This window comes from Orcinus orca, chromosome 11 (genome assembly GCF_937001465.1).
Source record: "Orcinus orca chromosome 11, mOrcOrc1.1, whole genome shotgun sequence".
Taxonomy (NCBI): domain Eukaryota; kingdom Metazoa; phylum Chordata; class Mammalia; order Artiodactyla; family Delphinidae; genus Orcinus; species Orcinus orca.
Window position 1 is genome coordinate 81,612,682 of NC_064569.1, and position 22,176 is coordinate 81,634,857.

General features: G+C 39.3%; 1 protein-coding gene across 14 annotated transcripts in view; it reads right to left on the minus strand.

Annotated features, from left to right (window-relative positions):
- The window catches only part of ANKS1B (ankyrin repeat and sterile alpha motif domain containing 1B), a 1,164,750-nt gene that overhangs the window by 1,117,536 nt on the left and 25,038 nt on the right, over positions 1-22,176 (minus strand). The gene's annotated exons all lie outside the window — the stretch shown is intronic.

Sequence of the window (22,176 nt, forward strand, 5' to 3'; positions counted from 1 at the left end):
TCTGCAAATGTTTTGACACTTCTCCCATCAAGAGGTAAGGTCTATGCCCCCAACCTTTGAATCCAGGCCAACTTTAGTGACTAGCTTGTAACAATAAAAGGCAGCAGCAGTGACACTATTATAACTTCCAAGGCTTGGTCAGGAAAGGCCATGAAGTATATGTTTGATTCTCTTCAGATACTTGCTCTAAGCAAAGCCTGCCTCCATGTAAAAACACCATGCTGGAGAGGACACATGTAGTTGCTCTGACGAGTAGCAAAGCTGAGTGCCCACCAACAGCCAGCATCAACACCAGCCATGTGAGTGAGCCACATCAGGTATCAAGCCCACTTGAACCTTCATACTGCTTTAGCTCCAGGGACATCAATTACAACTGAGAGACCCCAAACAAGGACTGCCCACTGGACAGATAACTGCCCAGCAAAAACTTACTGACCCATTAAAAATATGAGTAATATAAAATAGTTGTTTTGATTTATAAATTTAATATAATTTGTTAGACAACAACAGTAAGGAAAGCAATAATGATGTGTCACTCTCCTTCAGTGACTTTTCCTTATTCTTAGAATAAAGTCAAATTCTTTTGATATAATTTATATGGTCCCACATGATCTGGTCCACCTACCTTGTTGCTTAGCCAGTAGTCTTAGCTTAGATGTCACTTCTTCCAAAAAGTTTTCCTTTTAACATTCAAGTATGGGGTAAGGACCCTTTCTAAGCGTTCCTACAGTATTCTCTACTTTTTCTATCATAGCACTTGCTATGCTACATATTTACTTACATTATCTCTCAGTAAATTCCACATCCACTACAGGCTGGAATCACTTTATTGCCCAACATCATGCCAATACTCAGTGCACATGGTAATCATTCATACAGCTGTGTTAATTATTGAATGAATAACAATCTCATAGGCTATAAAAAATAGAAATAAGTCTAATAACAAACAAGACAGACTAGAATATGATAGTAATGTAGATATAAACAATATACCATTTAAGAAAAGGGATGGGAAGACCTCTCTGAAGGGAGAATTTCATTGAGATAACTGTCCCAGAATCAAGATAGGAAAGTTTATTTTTAAAGGATTAAACTTTAAAATTTAAAGGATACCTAAAATTTAAAAAATAGCTAATGCTCAGCTCCCACAAGCACAATAATTTGTTTATAAGTCTAGTTTTATACCAGCTCAAAGCAATTTGAAAATGTCTCGGATTAAAATTTGTTTTGAGATCTACTATTTAAACTAGGTCTACCTCCCAGAATGTTATAATCAACTCAAAAACCTGTTCCAAACATACTAATTTTCATTAAAGGTCATGAAACTGTTTTTAAAATCCATGTTTTATAAGTACCTGACTTCCTGATTAATACCCGACAACAGTTTGCTAAATGAATAAATGAATGTAAGAGAGAGTAAATGGCTTTGTCATAGATAATAATATTCCCTTCCTTGCCCTAGAAGCACTATTACTTTAAATGAATTACTAAAGCTCTGGCAAAACCAGACACAAAAGTACTACCATAAAAGAAAAACCTAGCAAATTAGAGTTCATTAAAATTATAACTTCTATACATCAAAAGACACCACTAAAAAGCAGAAAACCAACTACAGATAGGTAGAAGACATTCACAATACATATATTAAAGAGCTCCTATAAATCCGTAAGACAACCCAATAAAAATTAGGCAAAAGACTTTGTGGGAAGTTGTAAAATATAGCTACAAATGCTTCCTATTCTGGCAAGTAGACCCCTTTGCAACATGACATAGCTGTTCCCCCATACCATGAATCTGGGCTGGTCATAATTTACATTCATAAAATAATGTAGGGGAAGTATGTTACATAACTTCCAAGGCTTGGTCTTAAGAGATCTTGCAGCTTCCACTTTTCCTTCTTGGAACAATGCCCTGAGACTGTCATGTAAAGAAGCTGTACTAGCTTAGTGGCGAATGAGAGGTCACAGGGAAGAAACCCAAGGTGTCCTAGCCACAGACAATACCAATTGACAGACAAGTAAGTGAGGCCATCTTGGGCCTTCCAGCCCAAGAGTCTCCCCCCCCACCCCCCCAGTTGTATGCAGTTGCAGGAATGAGCCCAAACAAAACCAGGAGAGGAACTTCCCAGTCAACCCATATAATTGTGAAAAATAATAAACTGTTGTTGGTTTAAGCAGCAATAAATAACTGAAACAGACATGATAGGCACTTCATAAAAGAGGATATCCAAATGACCAATAAGTATATGTAAAGGTGTTCAACATTATCACTTATCAGGGAAATGCAAAGTAAAATACAATGAGATACCACAGCACACCCACCAGAATAACTAAAATTCAAAAGGTTGACAATATCAAGTGTTGTCAAGGATGTGGAGTACTGACACTTCATATATTGCTTTGGAGAACGTAAATTTGTACAAACTTTATGAAAAGCTAATTGGCAATATTTAGTAAAACTAATATTATGCCTACTCTGTAACCCAGAAATTCCACTTCTATGATTATAACTAACAGAAATGCATATATATGTGTACACATACATACACCAAAACACATGTGTAAGAATATTCATAGGTGCACTCTTCATAATAGCCAAAAACTAGAAACAACCCAATTGTTTGGCAACAGTGAAATGGATAATTAACTGTGGTACATTTATACACTAAAACTATACAACAATTAAAAAGAACTACTACTATTTGCAACAACATGCACAGACCTCAAAAATAAAATGAGTAAAACAAGCTAAACAAAAAAGACAATGTCTTCTCCAAACCATGAACATCTGCATTAATAGATTCCCAAATCTATTTGATAGGCCTGTTATGGAGATGAAATGAGATAATATAGTAAACAAAAGAAACTTAGAAAAATTATTCATTTAAAATTCAGTAATTACCCTAAAGTATGATATGATTACTGGCAAACTTAATTGGAATCTACTAACTACTAGATTTGTCTCAAATAAGATCAATAATTCAAAAAAAAAAGGTGATACTTAGGGTAAAATCTTGAGAAGACTGATCCATACTACAACTTACTTAATGCATCCAATCTGCTATGAGAAATACACTGAGATATTCAAGATTGACTTGAAAGTGGTTCAAATTCCGTAATAAGCATCTAAATATCTTGTGAGAAAGAATACTCAAGCATAATAAAACAAAGCAAAAAGTGATGTAAGTCATCAGAAGATACAGATAAGGTGGAACCAGAGTTGGAGAATGACTTCCTGTTGAGATAAGGAAAGGTGTCATCAAGGAAAGATCATCTGAGTCAGGATTTAAAAGACAGCATTAGAGTATGTAGCATTATGGTAGGCTGCATTTCAAGAAAAAGAAAAGGCAATAGCATAAGCCTTCATAACTCCAATGAGAGAATTATATGTGTAATTATTCATTTAACATCTCTCTCACCAACTAGACTTCAAGTTCTGAGAGGGCTAAGACTATCACTTTTTCAATTGTTTCTCCAGTACCTAGCAGAGTATCTGGTACATAGTGGACATTCAGTAAATATTTGTTAAATAAATGAATAACAAACAGAAGCAGGAAAGTAACAATTTACCTAAAAAATAAAGAAGAAAGGAACATGAATACTAAATGATTATTTAGGGTCAAATCATGGAAGAACTTGAAAATCAAACCAGGGAATTTTTACTTTATTAGGTTTGGTAATAAAGAGTAACTGAAGTTTTTAAGGAGTGCAGTGATATAACTAGGTCTGTACTTTAGAAAGTATTTCTAAAATAATACACACAGTAGATTACAAAAAAAGAGACAAGGCAATTAGGAGGTCATTACAGGAGTCCAAATCAAAGATGGCAAAGACCTGAACTAGAATAAAAGCAGTGGTAATTAGAAGTTAAAAAAAAATAATTACAGGGGTATTACACAGATGAACTCAATAAGAAAATCAGTCATCCATTAGATCAACATCTTTTGAGCACCTACTATGTATCTACGAGACAGTGTGCTAGGAGCTGGAAATAGGAAAAATAAACATGCCATAGTCTTTTACCTTACAGAGTTGACAGTCTCTCTAAGCAGTTCCAGCAGGGAAAATTGAAGCTATGGTGAGTAAAGAAAGGGAGAAGTCACAGACTCTGCTTAAGCTTTGAATCTATATGACTAAGAGAATGGTATAGAACAGAGCAGAAGAAGGCCGACAGGGAAGCATCTATGGACAGTTTTTGACATGTTGGCTTTGTATAGAATACACAAGTGAAAACAGTCAGCTGGCAGGTGCAAATTCATGACTTGAAAACAGAACAGAGGTAAGGGCTTATGATTTGGGAAACATCTAGCATAAATATGAGAGTTGAGGTTGAGAGCTGGGAAAGATAAGAAAGGATAATATAGGTAGAACCTTGGAGACTATCTGCATTTAAAGAGATCAGGGAAGGTAAAGGAGAGTTCAGTAAACTAAACAGAACAAAACAAGACATAACAGAGCAATCAGAGAAGCAGAAGTATCATCTCAAAAGAGAAGTGTTTCCAAAGGCATGGACCATCAATAGCGTTAGACGGAGGAAAGAAATCACGGAAAAATAGTACTAAGAAAAAGGCCACCTGATTTGGGAACAAAAGAAATGTACTAGGGACATTTGAGAGAGTGGCTGAGTGATAAGGGAAAATTCAGTTTGCAAGGAGTTAAAGTATCAGTGAGTGATGAAGCAGTGAAGATATCTAGAGCACACTACTCTCTTGAAGTCCGATGGTGAAGAAAAAGAAATAATGGGGCAGTAATTTGAGGAGAATGGTGAAACAGAATGATTTTTTAGATAAGAAAGACTACATGAGTTACATGTTATAGCTGGGTGGAAAGGATTAAGTGGACAAAAATTAATAGCAAATTTTTTTAAAGCAGGAAAGAACCAGAGAGGAGGAGGAAGAGGAGCTAGTAAAGAGACAAAGATGCATAAAATATTCATTCACTAAATATTTACTGAGTGCCCAACATGAACTCGAAACTGGAGAATATACACTGGACAACAAATTAAACAGATACAGTCTTGAGCTCATGGAGCTTCGTTAAGTCTACTAAGCTTCCAGAGAAAAGGGAATAATACAATAGACATGACAGAGTGCCTCCCCAACATCCATTCCGCTCCTCCCCTGTTGCATAGCAGTCCTGTAGTTTGGGCAGAATTAATTCCGCTACTATACTAGCAAAAGGGATTGACCCTGAGCAGCCTCAAAAATCAGCATAATCATTATCTGCCTTATCAGGATGTTTGATTCAGGAACGGGTACAGAACCCAAGTTGGTCCTATCAGAATGAAACCTGGGACTTCGATTTAATGAGAAAAAGGGACATTTCTGAATGACAAGATGTGCTGAGGTAAGGTCTGGAACTTGCTGCAGCAATTTCACTACCAAAAAGAAGCCAGCTTGTGATGAAGGCAACATCGAGCAGGACAGAGTTGAGAAAATCATGGAGAAAAATGCCTCTCTGACCAAACTACATCTGAAACTGATCCTTTCTTTGGACTTTTCAGTTACATGATCCAATAAATCCCCTTCTTTAAAGCCATTTAGGTAAAGCTTTTTAATAATTGCAAGGGAAAGCATCCTAATTACAAATTAGATGTCACTGTAGACACAAGTGATATGGTTACAAAAACATAGCATAAAATAGGACATGCCCAGGGCAGATACTGGACTGAATCCTTTCCATGCTCTTCTGGCTTTGGCTGTCCATGTTTCTAATCTTTCAATCTATAAATGCCCCTTCTCAGATAATCCTTTCTGGACTTTTCCCCACTCCACCTCGCAAGCTGATTTTCTCTTCATTAATCCCTAAACCTGCAGAAGCTTTAGCAGCCTGGGGGCAGCAGGGCACTCCTCCTCTCAAGAAACATCAGACTTCACCTCATCTCCACGCCCCAGAATCAAGGGAGAGGTGCCTGTGACTTCGACCACAGTTCCAATAAGGGAATTCTTGTACCTGGGCACAGGGAATATCCTTTCTGAAAGTTTGTTCCTGCAGTTGTCTCAATGCAGAATTTTCATCTTTTCTTACCAACCTGCCTGATTTCTTTTCCCTTGAGACCAGACTCACAAAGCACCTCCTCTGGGAAGTCACTGCAGGCCCCCTTCCCACTGGTCCTTAGCCCTCAAATGCTGCCTCCTCAGGGTTCTCACGACACCCAGTACATGCCTCTAAGACACCCAAACACATAAGGAAAAAACTAGATACAAAGTGATGTTGTTCCTATTGGGACAGAGACACTTTAATTTATTTGTAAAAAACCAACAACCAACATGCAGAATGAAAATGAGGGGCTTCCCTGGTGGCGCAGTGGTTGAGAGTCCACCTGCCGATGCAGGGGACACGGGTTCGTGCCCCGGTCCGGGAAGATCCCACATGCCGCGGAGCGACTGGGCCTGTGAGCCATGGCTGCTGAGCCTGCGCGTCCGGAGCCTGTGCTCCACAACGGGAGAGGCCACAACAGTGAGAGGCCCGCGTACCGCCAAAAAAAAAAGAAAATGAATGTCACTTGTGATGCAGAGGAATGGATGCTGGACTCAAGGCAAGACACGTGGTTTCTAGGCATGACAGGATTTCTCACAAGCTGCAGGACCTTTCCGAGCTGCTTCATCTGAGGACTTTACCACTGGGTTGCTGTGAGATTAAGCACTATGGATCAAAAAATACTGTAGTCCTTTGAGAATGATGCCTGTAAACATTTTCTGTTGGATACTATGGGTATTGAGAGGAGGTAAGGGATGCCTTCTTGCTAAGGAAGAACTGAAGACATGGATAAGTGAAAATTTCATTAAGTGGCCTTTAAGCTGATCTTGGCGAACATGTAGGATTTAGACATGCTTAAATGGAGATAGGGTGGGAGAGGCGTCAGGGTAAAGGAAGTAATGAGACCAAGTGCTAAGAAGTCAGGCATCAGTTTAGCAGCAAATTTTATTGAGGGATTATTATGTGCCAACCACTGTTCTAAGTGCTAGAGATACAGCAATGAAGAAGACAGACAAGGTCCCTAACCTCAGAGGGCCTACATTCTAATTCGGAAGGACAGACAATAAACATAAACAAATAAACATACAAAATGACTTCTGATAGCAATAAATGACATGAAGGTGTTATGCTGTGGTGACTACAGAGGGGTATTCTAGATAAGGCAGTATAAAGACAGTGACTGAGAAGAGAGTAACAAGACAGAGCCAGGCTGAGGAAGTACATGCCAAAAGAAATAGCAAATGTAAAGGCCCTGAGCAGGAATAAGCCTGGCGTGTCTGAGGAACCAAAAAAATGACCAGTATGTCTAGAGAAGAGTGGACAAGGATTTAAAAAATATGAGATTAAGGCCGAGGCCATATCTAAAGAACAGTAACGTGTCCATTTGGACTGCAGTTGAAATAGTAGATGATCCTAGAAAACTAATTTTGGGAGCTAGATTTAGAAGATGTCAGACACCATGTTAAGGTGGGTATACTTTCTTTTACAGAAACAACTGTCTCATGATAGCATGAGCCAGGTCTGCGAGGCAGGTCCTCTAGGATGCCCCACAGATATTTCTCATGAAGAAGGGTGACTCTAGGGAGGTCACAAGCACTTGACCCACAGCACCAAGGCAGCAAGGCAGTGACTGCTGGCAATGTTTTGTTACAGAATGTCTGAACGGAAAGTCATTTAACTCACCTTCCCCGCTAAAGGAGGAAATGAAGCCCCGGAAAGGAAACTGAAGTATGGGAGGGGTGAGAGTATTAGTGGTAGTTAATGTTCACCAATACATGCTTCCTCTCTACTTCTGGGTACATAGGAACGATAACGTGTCACTTAGGGGCCAAAGAATTTAATTGCTGCTGTTCAGCCTTCCAGTCCCGCCATGGCAATCACTTGTTAACATGGAGGTGCCACAGACAGATGCAGGGTGGTATGCTGAACCAATACCTGGAAGGAAGCTACCATGAAGAACCCAGATCCACAGTAAGTTTGCAAAAGAGAGAAATAAACTCTGATTGTATTAAGCCACTGAGATAGTTAGGGGTTGTTTGTTATGGCATGATAACCTAACCTGTAATAACTAATATATTGGCATAATACAGGCGGAATAATTTAAAAAAAGAAGAGTTATAAAGAGTAGATACACTTACTGGTTAATAAAATGAGGAAGAGGCGAGAATGCGAGATACTACACAATGCCCGTAAGAGATTCCATTTTTTGCCCCAATTCTCCTTCTTTCCCAATATCAATGACCTTTACCAGATATGTAACTTTGCAATTCCTCCTCCTAATGGGATGCGAGTATATATTAGTCAGTTTGGGCTACCATAACAAAATACCTCAAACTGGGTGGCTTAAACAACAGAAATTTATTTTCTCAGTTCAGGAGGCAAGGAATCCAAGATCAGGGTACCAGCATGGTTGGGTCCTGGTGAAAGCTCTCTTCCTGGACTGCAGATAGCTACCTTCTCACTGTGTATTTACATGGCAGAGACAGAGAGCAAGAGAGAGAGAGGAAGTCCTCTGGTGCCTCTTCTTATAAGGGAATTAATCCCATCATAAGAGTCCCAACTTCATGACCTCATCTAAACCTAATTACCTCCCATCTCCAAAAACCATCACACTGGGGCTTCAAAATATGAATTTGGGGAATACAATTAAATCCACAGTGGTATGTATTCTCCTACCCCTTGGTCTGTGGTTTGGCCATGTGACTTGATTTGGTAATAAAATGAGGTGGAGGTGACAATGTGTGCCAGTTCCAAGACCAGGCCTTAAAAAGCCCTGACATGCTTCTACTTGCCCTCTTGTACTTCTGTCATGGGCATGAGAAGAGCAAGCCATGGCTAGACCATTCCTCCAAGGATGACAGAAATACATGGAGTACTGCCAGCAGAGCCAACCCATATTGCAACAACCTGCCACAAGAAGCAGACCCACCTAACCACCAAGCCTAAACCACCCTGCTGAGCCCAGCCTAAATCAGCAGTTGCATGAATAATAATAAATGACTGCTTTTAAGCCACTGAGTTTGGGGCAGTTTGTTAGGAAGCATTATTGTGGTAGGTAACTGTTGCAATAGCTATACAATATCTACAGGTAAATGGCCAAGGAGCACATCTAGCTCTTTAGGAAGAGCCTTACGCTAACAAAGGTGTCTAGGAAAATTAAGTTGGACTGCCCCAACTGTTTTCTTCATATCTCTGTTTCTTTATTCACCTCTGCTGTCCCCCTGCAATAGCTCCTAAATTCAATTCCAATACTGGTGAGCAAGATTTGTGAAGAAACCAGAGGAGACAGAGAAAAGAAAGGAGGGAGAAAAAAATCAGAATCATATAGTATTACAAAAAAGAGGCAGGAAGGAAGGGAGGGAGGATTTCAAGAGATAAAACCAAGTATGTACAATACAAGACACCAAAGAAAATGAGAATGGAGAAGAGTTCCTTAGGTTTGGTAAGGAAGAGGTCGCTAGTTCATCAGAAAGTCATTTGGGGGCAAGACACAGAGGCAGAGGAATTCAAAAAAGAGTAAGTTGCGTAAAAATTGAGATGGTGAGTTTAGACAATTTTGTTTAGAAATTTAACAATGAAAAGAAGAAAAACAGGGCAACAATTAATGAGGCAGGAAATGGAACTCACTTCTTAATAGGGAAGACCTGCACTGTATTAGTTTTCTATTGCTACATAACAAATTACCACAAACTTATTATTCCCATTCTGTAGGTCAGAAGTCCATGTGGGCTTAGCTGAGTTCTCTATTTAGAGTTACACAAGAACAAAATCCATATGTCATCTGGGCTGGGCTCTTAGCTAGAGACTCTGGGGAAGGGTCCACTTCCTTGCTAACTCAGGTTGTTGGCAGAATTCAGTTCCATGCAGCTATAGGACTAAGGTTCCATTTCCTTGCTGGTTATTGGCTGGAGGTTGCTGTCAACAAAGAGGCTGCTCTCTAGCCTTTAAACGTATTCCCCTGCATCTTTAAGCTAGCAACAGTAAAATGGATCCTTCTTGTGTTTTGCATCTCTGGCTTCCCTTTCTACTACCAGCTTGAGAAAACTCTGCTTTGAAAGGGTCATGTGACTATATGAGGTCTATCTAGGCCATCTCCCTATCTTAAGGTCAACTGATTAATAACCTTATCTGAAAATCCCTTTTGCTATGGAACCTAACATAATCAGGGTAGTGACAGCCATCATATTCACAGTTCTACAGATGATGGCAAGAAATATTAGTGGGGGCATCTTAGGATTCTGCCTACCACATATACATATTTAAAGTTAGAAAAGGAGGACGTCCCTGGTGGTGCAGTGGTTAAGAATCCGCCTGCCAGTGCAGGGGACATGGGTTCGATCCCTGGTCCAGGAAGATCCCACATGATGCAGAGCAACTAAGCCCATGAGCCACAACTACTGAGCCTGTGCTCTAGAGCCCACGAGCCACAACTACTGGGCCCGCACACCACAACTACTGAAGCCTGCGCACCTAGAGCCCGTGCTCCGCAACAAGAGAAACCACTGCTCACCGCAACTAGAGAAAAGCCTGTGCGAAGCAACGAAGACCCAACACAGACAAAAATAAATAAATAAGTTTTTAAAAAATAAAATAAAGTTAGAAAAGGATACAAAAGCTAAAAGATTTTAAACAACAGAATCTTGCGTTACACAAATTACCAGTAATTAGGAAGGAAAGATACTGAAGAAAAAGTACACGAAGCTGGCCATAGCAAAAAAGAAGGATGCCTTTTCTTGGAGACTGAAAGAAAAAATGATAAAAAAGGAGGAGGGGGAGGCAAAAGACAGCATTTATGCCAGCTATTTACTTTGCCAAAATTAGTACCATTTTAATTTAGATACAAAGAGACATATTCTCATATTCTGGCTCTTTAAAAAAATTCTTCCAGATGGTCACACCTCCCTAAAGTGACAGCACCCAGTGTAGCCTTACACATATTGGGAATTCAATTAAACACCGCTGACCATCTGATTGAGAATTCAGAGTCTAGAGTAGCTGACTCAATACAAACATATGGCTTAGTCCCCATCAAAGGAAAAATCAAGTCACTGTATTCCCTTCTCCAACGCTCAATCTCCTTTGCAATGTGGGAGAAAACAGAAGTGAATTAATAAAAATAGACCATGTAACGAAGATTAGGGAGCAGGCAAACTGTAGAATACAAAATTTCTCTAATTTTATCATAAAATCAGAGTTCTTCAGCTAAAGATCAACAGTGAGATATTTCTTAATTCAATGCAATTAAATCAGTGCTTACGGAGCAGTACTTCAGGATATTTAAAATGAGGAAGACGCAATTTGAGCTCACACTGCTAAAGGTTGGGGGATAAGAGAAGCACACAAATGACTATGTGAGGTTGAGGGATGTTAAGCGTTAAAAGTGAAAAGAAGGTGGGCGTCCCTGGTGGCGCAGTGGTTGAGAGTCCGCCTGCCGATGCAGGGGACACAGGTTCGTGCCCCGGTCCGGGGGGATCCCACATGCCGTGGAGCAGCTGGGCCCGTGAGCCATGGCCGCTGAGCCTGCGCGTCTGGAGCCTGTGCTCTGCAACAGGAGAGGTCACAGCGGTGAGAGGCCCGCGTACCGCAAAAAAAAAAAAAAAAAAAAAAGTAAAAATAAGGGAAGAAGGCAATATTAAACCACCTTTAACCCTGTAAAGAACTATATGAAGTATTTATAGATAAGCAAAACAAAGGTTCAGACAAGGTAAAAACATTTTTTCAAGGTCATATAGCAAGTATATAGTAGAGTATAGATTCAAATTCAGGACTAACTGACCCCAAAACTCAATCTCTCCCAAAGGACAGATAAATCATCTCTGGTTGGTTAGTTGGATGGAGGTTTGGAGGCTTGTAGAGAGAAACCAGGAACAGTTTCTTAGGGAGGCAGTTATTTCAGGTAGCACTTGGAAAAATATATACAATTTTGAAAAGCTAAGATGTTAGGAAAGAGAACAATTCCAGGAGAAACAGCATAAGGCACAGAAATAGGGTCAATATTTGGAGAGTGTACTTACTTAGTTCAGATAATCTACAGCACAAACTCTTTACAAATAAACATTAAATTGGACACACGTTTTGGGGGCCAAATATTGAGGTTAAATGATTAGTGCATTAATCCAGGCAAGAGTCTAAACTAGGATTTCAGCAGTTAAAAGGGAGAAAAGGGACTGATGTGAGGGATAATATGGGAAATTACTCTATATTTACTCTACATTTAAGGGGGAAAAAGGCAGGGAAGTCCAATAAATGAGTTTGAATTAGGAAGGGAAAATTATCCCTGTCCCACCCTCTTTTGCCCTATAGAAGTCAAGACTGTTGGCAAACTATGGCCCACAGGCAAAATCCATCCCACCCTCTGTTTTTGTAAAGTTCTATTGGAACACAGCCATGTCCAGTCATTCCTGAATCATCAATGACTGCTTTCACCTTGCAACAGTAAAAACCATATGGTCAATAAAACCTAAAACATTTACTTTCTAGCTCTTAACAGAAAAAATCTGCTGACATTTGCTCTAGTCCCACACCTTATAAACTCTTTCAGTATTTTGTTCTGGTCTAAATATGAAGCTTATGTGGCTATTTCTTGATTGATCAATTTCCAAGGTTATCATTTTAATTCCTATCATAGTAATTGAGAATTTGGCTCTCTTACACCATCAGCCTTCTTCCCACTCCCCGCCAGCAACACACACACACACTATTTTCTCCCAATAGAAATACACATCTAAATCAGTAGTCAGTGTTTAAAACATCACTATGATATTCTTCATTATTGAGCCAGATAAGTAATGTGACTGTTTCCATACTTACAAAGATGTCTTTCTGAAGTTAATAATTATCATTTGTATCACTTACCTATCACTATTTTATTCCAAGTCCAACACGTTTGTCAACTGTCAATTTTTTTCAAATGTTCAAGCATACCAAATCCTTCACTGCTTCTATTTGTTCCTCTCAAAACCCTCCACGGTCCTCCATCCCTTTTCTCCAGTCTGGACTGGTTGCTCTCTAAGCCTAATAAACAGCTATTTCCACAGAAACTCTTTTCTCTGCCCTCCTATATTGAATCCTTTGTTTCCTTCATCCTATGTCTTTCTCTTTATTGATTTTCTCCTCTTTTTTATGCAAGTTCATCCTCCAGAAGCTTTCTATGAAAGGACACATAAGACATAAATGTTTTACTCGTTCTATGTCTCAGCACTTCTTTACTCTATCCTCATATCTAATCAATAGTTTGGCTGAATAAAGAAATAATGCTGAAAATGATTTTCCCTCATAATTTTTTTAATATTTTATTTATTTGGTTGCACCAGGTCTTAGTTGTGGCAGGCATGCTCCTTAGTTGCAGCTCACCGGCTCCTTAGTTGAGGCACGTGTGCTGCTTAGTTATGGCTCACTGGCTCTTTAGTTGCAGCATGTGAACTCTTAGTTGTGGCATGCATGTGGGATCTAGTTTCCTGACCAGGGATCGAACCTAGGCCCCCCGCATTGAAAGCACAGTCTTAACCACTGCACCACCAGGGAAGTCCCCCTCATAATTTTGAAATCTTTGCACCACTGTCTTCTACAGTCCACTGTTGCTATTAAAAGTTTGATGTCATTCTAATTTCTATTCATCTCTATGTGACTTCTATGTTTTCTTTTTCTTTTGCTTTTGCTTTATATAACCTCCACAAAGCTTTCAGGATTTTACTTTAATTTTACTTTTACTTTAACGATGTTCTTAAATTTCAGCATGATGTGGTTTCACAGTCTTTTCTCATTAATAATGCTAGATACTTGGGGAGCCTTTTCAGACTACAAACTTTTATCCTCCTGTACTAGGAAATTTTCTTGCAATATTTCTTTGATAATTTCCTTTGGGCCTTTTTCTTGTTCTCTATTTGTATCAGTTATCTATTGCCACAATAATGATGCCTAACAAAAGCATCCTAAAATTCAGTGGCTTAAAACAATAATCATTTATAATTGTTCTGGATTCTACCAGTCAGCTAGGCAGTTCCACTGATCTTGGCTGGGTATGTTTAGGCAGTTCTTTCTGGTCTTGGCTGGGCAAGAAATTCTGTGGTGGGCTGGCCATTAGCTGAATTAAAATGGCATTGCTAAGATAAGGCCCTGTTCCATGAGTTTCATCCTCTAGCAGGATAGTTCAAGCACGTTCTCATGATAATCACATAGGTTTCAGACAGGAAGCAGAAATGTATTTTAAGCTTCTGTATCAAATTTTCTATTCCTCACTGGCCAAATTAAGTCTCAGAGTCAAGTCCAAAGCAAGTGTCAGAGGTCACCATGAAAGGGCTTAGATATCCACATTCACATGTGGAACCCCTATTAGTCAGATCTCAAGTATGCTGGATTGATCCTCTAATTTTCTTTTCTATCCTCGTGCCCTCCAGTGCCTAGCACCGAACTTCAGTAAATATTTTGATGACTAAAAGAACTCAGAACTCAGTCAATCTAAATGTATGTTCTCTGTAACTCAAGCTATAGGTTATTGGTTCATGTTTTTTTCAGTGACAATGTAATGAGCTCTTAAAACCTGTAAATGGCTGTTCTAGAAATAGGCAACAGCCTCTAAGGTAACTACAGAAAGAAGAGATTAAATGCCAGGACTCCAGAGTTAGACAGGAGAAGCCCTTTTAAAGGCTACTCTGGGGCTTCCCTGGTGGCGCAGTGGTTGGGAGTCCGCCTGCCGATGCAGGGCACACGGGTTCGTGCCCCGGTCCGGGAAGATCCCACATGCCGCGGAGCGGCTGGGCCTGTGAGCCATGGCCGCTGAGCCTGCGCGTCCGGAGCCTGTGCTCCGCAACGGGAGAGGCCACAACAGTGAGAGGCCCGCGTACCGCAAAAAAAAAAAAAAAAAAAGGCTACTCTGATGTGCAGTGTCAAACCATACTGTCCCCCTGGGGCACAGGGAGCAACAGGTGATTAAGACTGGTCAGGTTGGGTTGGAGACCATACTGTGTAGAGATCCAAGTCCAGAAAACAAGGGATTAAAGTCTCCCCATTTTCCATGGTGAGAAACAAGCCAGGAAGTTTTGGAACCAAATGGGGGCAACAGTGTCTGAGGTATCAAAAGTCAGGAAGGAGCTAAGGACCTGAGGACCAGTATATCATAGCACTGCTGAGAAAAAGGCAAAGTCTCAATAGTGAAGGCAAACAAAGGGCCTGGGAACACAGTAGGTCAGAGAGCAGAAGAGAGCGTGAGTTTGAGCCTAAGGCAGGTTTCACTTGATTGTTGAGCTATTTGCCCTAGGGCTTAGAATATGAGTGAAGTGCTTTCCATCTGAATTTCTCAACCTTGGCATTATTGACATTTGGGGCCAGATAATTCTTTGTTGGGGGTGGGGCACAGCTGCCCTCTGCACTGTAGGACTGTTGCAGCCTTAGCCTATGCCCACTATATGCCAAAAAATGTCTTCAGACATTGCTGAGTGTCCCCTGGGAGGCAAAATCACCCCTGGTTGAGGACCAATGTTTTACCAGTGTTTGAATGAAGTGGCCGCTGTTGACTAAAGAAAGGGTGAGGGGGAACAGTGATTATATGTGACTCTGTAAATGTTACATCTTTTCATATGAATTCCAAAAGGAATCGGGACCAAAGGTAACCTAATCATGAACACAGGTTGGCAGAGATGAAATAAATACCAAGAAGAAGCTTTTGTATTTGCAAATGCATGAAATGTGAACTATTTTAGATTATAGTGAAGAAATAGTGTTTGGAGTAAGGAGATTGGAGTTGACATAATCAATAGCTTACAACTTAATATATAAGACAGATATGTAAATAAATTATTCATATTTAGACTGATTACAATCAGATTATCCCTATGTTATAGCTTTAAAAAAAAGAACTCCTTCCTCAGAATTGACAAAAATAACAGCCTCAAAATAAAAGTATACAGAATGAATGAGTGAGCAAATGAACAAGCAGATGGATAAATGAGAAATCAAACACCAAACTAGTAAAGCTTTTTTTGGGTCTTAGGCAAGGTGTGGTACATCATATAAATGAAAGCTTCATTATTCTACTACATCTCCTTTCATTTTCCTTAAATGTCATTCTCACTATAAATGCTAATTGGTTTAGAATTTTTCTATAGAAATAATTTGGAATAATTTAGAATAATTCTATAACACAATCCATGCTGGAAAATCTTTGCTTCTCAGCTTTACAGATAATGAAGCTTCTAAATAGATCTAGGTCACTAGTCTGTGCACAGACCAGACTGATACTGGGCTAGAGTGCACCATACAGCCTCTCCAGATATACAGCCAGTGTCCATCTGATTGGTCAGTGCTTGTGCCTTATCAGTTGTTAAACAGTTTTAATATCATGTATGATTGGTACAGTTTCTCAATTTTAGAGCAACAGGATCGGCTCCCAAGAAAAGGGATCATAACTATATCACATTCTTTCTCCCTCTAAAAGTATAAAAATACTAGTTACCAACTGAGCTAGCACAACAGATCCACCGAGTTGGACTGATTCTGCCTTTAACACCTTGTTAATTCATGATGACAATCTATTCATATTTTAGTTGCTTTGAAATATCTGATGCTACCATTGAGATAATCTCCATTCCTCATGAGACAGAGTCATATAAAACTGGGTTTGAACCTGAGCACCATCAGGGTCTATCTGACCCTGCGCAATGCGATGTTTAACTTCTTTTAAGGTTGAAGTGTATATAGGACTTTAATCACATGCAAATGAGGGAAATAATACCTCATAGGCTTACTGTGAGAATCAATAAGGAGATGATAAATCTATGATTAGCATATACTAGGTGCTCAAAGAATACAAGCATTTCCTTTAATATAAATTTACTGAGCAAACTTATCTTACAGCCCTTCCTCTTTGCTTAACCTTCTTTAGATTCTTCTACTTTATCAACTTGTCATTCATTCTTTCATTTATTCGAAGTTACAAAGAGCATAAACTTATCACTGCCTCTCCTAAAACATCTCCCAGATATCTCTGGAATCCATAGTGAAAAGTAGAAATTATGGTTCCAAATTGGCCTTCACCCTGAAAAAACAGCTTGCCTTTGTTTTTAAGTGTCCCTCCACCATCTCTGACAATTTTCCAGCATTGAGGAAAAAACATTATTGGCTTTTAAGTCAGGCAGTCCTGGATTCCAAATCCAACTGTGTTTCTTACTTAGTCAAGTTACTTGGTCCAGTTACTAAATTTCTGAGTCTCAATGTCCTGTAAACTAACACATATATGCCAATGAGCACAGTGCCTACAAAATAATAGCTACTCTAGCAAATGATTTAATTTTTCTCAGCACTGAGGTTGCTAACCAAACCTATGTTCTCAGTCAACAATTTCTCTCAAAGATACAATCCAAAAAGATATAGTCCAAACCATATGCCATTACCATGCCCTGTTCCACAATTATTCACTCGTTTAGTTATTCAACAAATAATTTTCTGAATGCCTTATATGTTCTAGGAATAAAATAATAACATTTGTACAGCACTTTAAACGATAACTAAGCCAAAGTTTCAGGACTGAAGGAGCTCAGGGTCTAGTGGGAAGGCAAATATGCAAACCAACAATTACAATGCAGTATTCTAAGTGCTAAAAATAGAGATGTGGGGCTTCCCTGGTGGTGCAGTGGTTAAGAGTCCGCCTGCCAATGCAGGGGACACGGGTTCGAGCCCTGGTCCAGGAAGATCCCACATGACGCGGAGCAACTAAGCCTGTGAGCCACAACTACTGAGTCTGCACTCTAGAGCCCGCAAGCCACAACTACTGAACCCGAGTGCCACAACTACTGAAGCCCGCGTGCCTAGAGCCCATGCTCCACAAGAGGAGCCGCCGCAATGAAAAGCCCGCACACCACAACGAAGAGTAGCCCCCCTCTCTGCAACTAGAGAAAAGCCCGTGTGCAGCAATGAAGACCAAATGCAACCAAAAAAATAAAATAAAATAGAGATGTGTACAAGGTGCAGGGATGCACAGAAGACAGAGATCAGGCAAAGTTTCCCAGAAGAGATGATTATGCTGGAACTGAGTTTTGGCGGATGAACAGGGCTTTGCTGAGCACACAAGGGAAAGATGGGTATTCTAGGGGGAATAACAATAGAAAGCACAATGATGCCTGCTGACAATGCCAAGTAAAGGAATCAGGTATGGCTGGAGGATGCTGTTGCAGAGGACTGGTGGAAAATGAGGCAGGTTGGAAGAAGCCAAATCACAAAAGGCCTCAAATGATACTCCAAAGAGTTTGGACTTTATTCTTTAAGCACTGGAGAGTCACTGATTTCTAAGTCAGAAAATAACATATTTTAAAACAATTCCTCTAATGTCAGAGGAACGAAAGGGGAGGAAGGGCTGACATTGGAAGTGGTGATAATGAATTGATGCAAGTGGTGATAATGAATGGATGCAAGCGGGAAGAGAAAGGGTCAAGGACGGCGCTGGGGTTTCTAGCTTAGACGAATGGTGCACAGTGGTTCCACTAACACAAAGGAGCCATACAAGTGGCAGAGCAGAACTGTGGGTAAAGATAATGAACTTTTTGGAGTTTCACACCTCCACTGAGAGGGAGATGTTCCAAACACCATTGGGAACAACATGTCTGAAGTACAATAGAGAGGACTAAAGTTGAGATATAGATTTATGATAGATATTTGGGAGTAATACTTTTTTAAAAGCAAGGGACATGCTTTTTAAAAGAAATGTAATTTGTTTAGACTTCTCTCTTGACTTCAAATGAAAAGATTACAAATTTAAAACCTTAAATTAGTCTATTGCACGTATATTAAACTTTAACATAAAAAACATGAAAAGACGTCAACATATTAATGAAAACAGTAAACCCCTACCAAAGATAAGTATTTTATATTCATTTACTTATCACTTTGTTAAAGCAGTCTACTAACTAGTAAAGACATTCATTCTCCTTACCTATAAAATTAATATATTTCCAAAATAATGTTCACGTGGCAAAAAAAAAAATACATCATGCTTCATCTTCTGAATAAACAAGTGTGTTTAATTTCCTGAGTAAACATTACTTGTACTTGACACTGAACAGAGTTCAAATTCACTGAAGGAGTTAAGAAATTTCTAAAATCCCAGGAGCAATAAGCCTCACCCAGAGAATCTAGTCAAGAGATTATTGTAAAGAACTAAAAGTCAATGTCATACCAAAATTTTAAATAACATCATGCAACCCTCTATTTAATAAATTATTTCAAAATCAGGTCACAATTGACAGACACACTATCTTGGGCAGACGGGAGAGAGTAGATAAGCAGAGAAAATTTCCTTTTCTCTACTGAAGCATGTCCACCAACTGTCATATCTGGAAAACAGCCAAAATGAGCACTTTATTTGCAAAAAGAACATAAGACTCTTGAAATACTGGCAAAATGTGTGGTGTATAAAATATGGAATGTAGAGAATTCTTTTAAGATTAATTTTATGGATATTTGGAAATGTTTCTAAGACATAGATTAAAAGTATAAGTCCATCCATGTAACAAGCTCTAAAAGCCAAAGGTAGAGAGAGGCCTTGAATCCCTGGGGATAATCTTTACCCTTTTCTTCTAGATGGTGACTGTCTACCCAGGGTTAAGGTCCCCTTATGCACTTCCAAGGCAGATGTCTGGCCTCACAGATATTTACCTGAATTAGTCACATGAGTTACCTTGAGAAAACCATGGTAAAACTATCTCTTTCTCTTAACCTTCTTTTCCTTATGTTTCTTAACCTTTCAATTCTTCTTTTGTCATAGAGCATTTTCTAGTTTCCTGGCTACATGGCTTACCAGCGAAAAGTTGACACAGATGAGTTGCTGAGAAAAATAGCTGAACTATTAAGAAGGAAGAGAGAAAAGAGGAAGGGAACCTAGAAATGTTAACAATGAGAGTAAAACCCTGGACTTTGTCCGCATCTGTATAAACTTATAACTCTAGATTAGTGTTCTCAATTCAGCTCAGGGGCCATGGGCAACTAAGAGTCACCAAGGGTTTTCTAAATGGACTTCTCACTGAACTAAAATAAATACATACTAAAAATGTAATAGTAGGAGTCAGGATAATGTTCACAGCCAGCAACCAGGGAAAAGAGAAGTGTAAGCAATCATTTTGAGTACCTTTACTATTAGAAACTCCCTGGCAGTTATAACATTGCTACTAACAGCATTGTCATCTTGGATAAGGTGCCCAATTGTATCACAACGTATTCTGGCTCTTTAAATAAGTGAGGGAAGCATAACAGAGGAGAAATGGGAAAGGTAAGGTGAAGAAAGACTTCTGGGGACTTCCCTGGTGACACAGTGGTTAAGAAACAGGGGACACGGGTTCGATCCCTGGTCCAGGAGGATCCCACATGCCGCAGAGCAACTAAGCCCGTGCACCGCAACTACTGGCCCTGTGCTCTAGAGCCCATGAGCCACAACTACTGAGCCTGAGTGCCACAACTACTGAAACCCACGCACCTAGAGCCCATGCTCTGCGACAAGAGAAGCCACCGCAATGAGAAGCCCACACACTGCCATGAAGAGTAGCCCCTGCTCACCGCAACTAGAGAAAGCCCGTATGCAACAACAAAAGCCCAACACAGCCAAAAATTAGTTAAGTATAAAAATTCTTTAAATTAAAAAAATTTTTTTAATTAAAAAAAAAGAAAGACTTCTGGTTTCGGTGTATTCTCTCAAGAAGTTCACAAAATAGTCAAGGTAATAAATTTTTATCCACATGACCTTTTTCTGAGATTGTGTCCCCTTTTCCCCCCCAACCATGAGGCTGAGCCCAAAGAGATCCAGCAGCCCCTAGTATATGCTATCTGCTCCTGTCCCTCTGATCCTGCTGCCTTGATTCCTGTTCTTTCCAACTCCTGGCAGTTCAACTTTTACTTGATTCTACAAGATCCATCCATACTTGATTCTACAAGATCCATAGTATAAAATCCTATTTCAGTGTAAAAGAGCAAGCAAGCAAGATTTCTGAGGAAGGTTACATTAGATATGGATCTTATACTCTTTTCCTCAGCTACTTTCCATCAGAGAAACAATATATGGATTACATTACTGAGAAAATAATACCTGTCGATCCCAGATTCAAGAATTTGGAAGGATTTCAAAGGGAATAGGGTATAGACAGGATAGATACTCTGTGTAGTCCCATGTTCTGCTAACAAATGTCACAAATTACAAAGTTCAAGAACCATTTCTATGGAAGCCCAAAGATTCCATAAAAATAGAAAGCCAAGATACAAAAAGGAATACTATGAAAAGGTCATATGTTATTACAGGTGTATTGATGATAAGAAAAGATAAAAAAGTAAGAAAAGAGTAGGAATCATGATCTCTTCAGATCCCTATTATCTTACACATTAAGTATGTTGTTTAAATCCAGGCCTGTTTGGTTCCATTACTAGGTAGTAAAACCAAAATTTTAATCATCCTTCCATTGAAGTTGTCTTCCTAGACCTAGAAAAGGAGAGTAGCAATTGATAATACTGCCTGCTGCTTATTTTTTCTTGGATTTGGCAGGAAAAGCTGAATGGTCTTTTAAAGTACATAATATAACTGCAATGAATTATTTCTGAAATGCTCCCAACTATTTTCTTCCCACTTTTTGCAAATAAAGAGGGTATTTTTCAGCTATAGCAAATGCTTATTAAAGAGCTTCCTGAAAGTTCCTTTGCTTAGATTTGTTTCAAGGAATTACAGAATCCTGATAATAATTTAAAGTCTGAGAGATTCCCAGTATAAATTACCTACTCTCTTGGTTCATTTGCAGCAATAATCATTTTTATAAGACCTGTGAAGATTTACCATATGTTAAAATATACTTGGTCAATTTCCTAACATAATGTTTTTGTGACATCTTGAAAATCATAGTGTGAATATCATATAACAAGAAAAACCTACTTCACAGGGAACTCTACCTAATGCACTGTGGTAACCTAAATGGGACGGAAATCCAGAAGGGAGGGGATATCTGTAAGTGTATGGCTGATTCATTTTGTTGTGCAGTGGAGGCTAACACAACATTGTAAAGCATCCATACTTCAATAAAAATTAACAAAAAGAAAAAATAGAAAAACCTACTTGCTAAAATCCTTATCTCTATCAAATTCTGCAAACTCAACTCCCTCAGAGAATGACAGTTTCTATCTCAGTGCTTTTATAACTTTTTTTTCTGCATTATCATCATCTTACTGAAATCCTTGA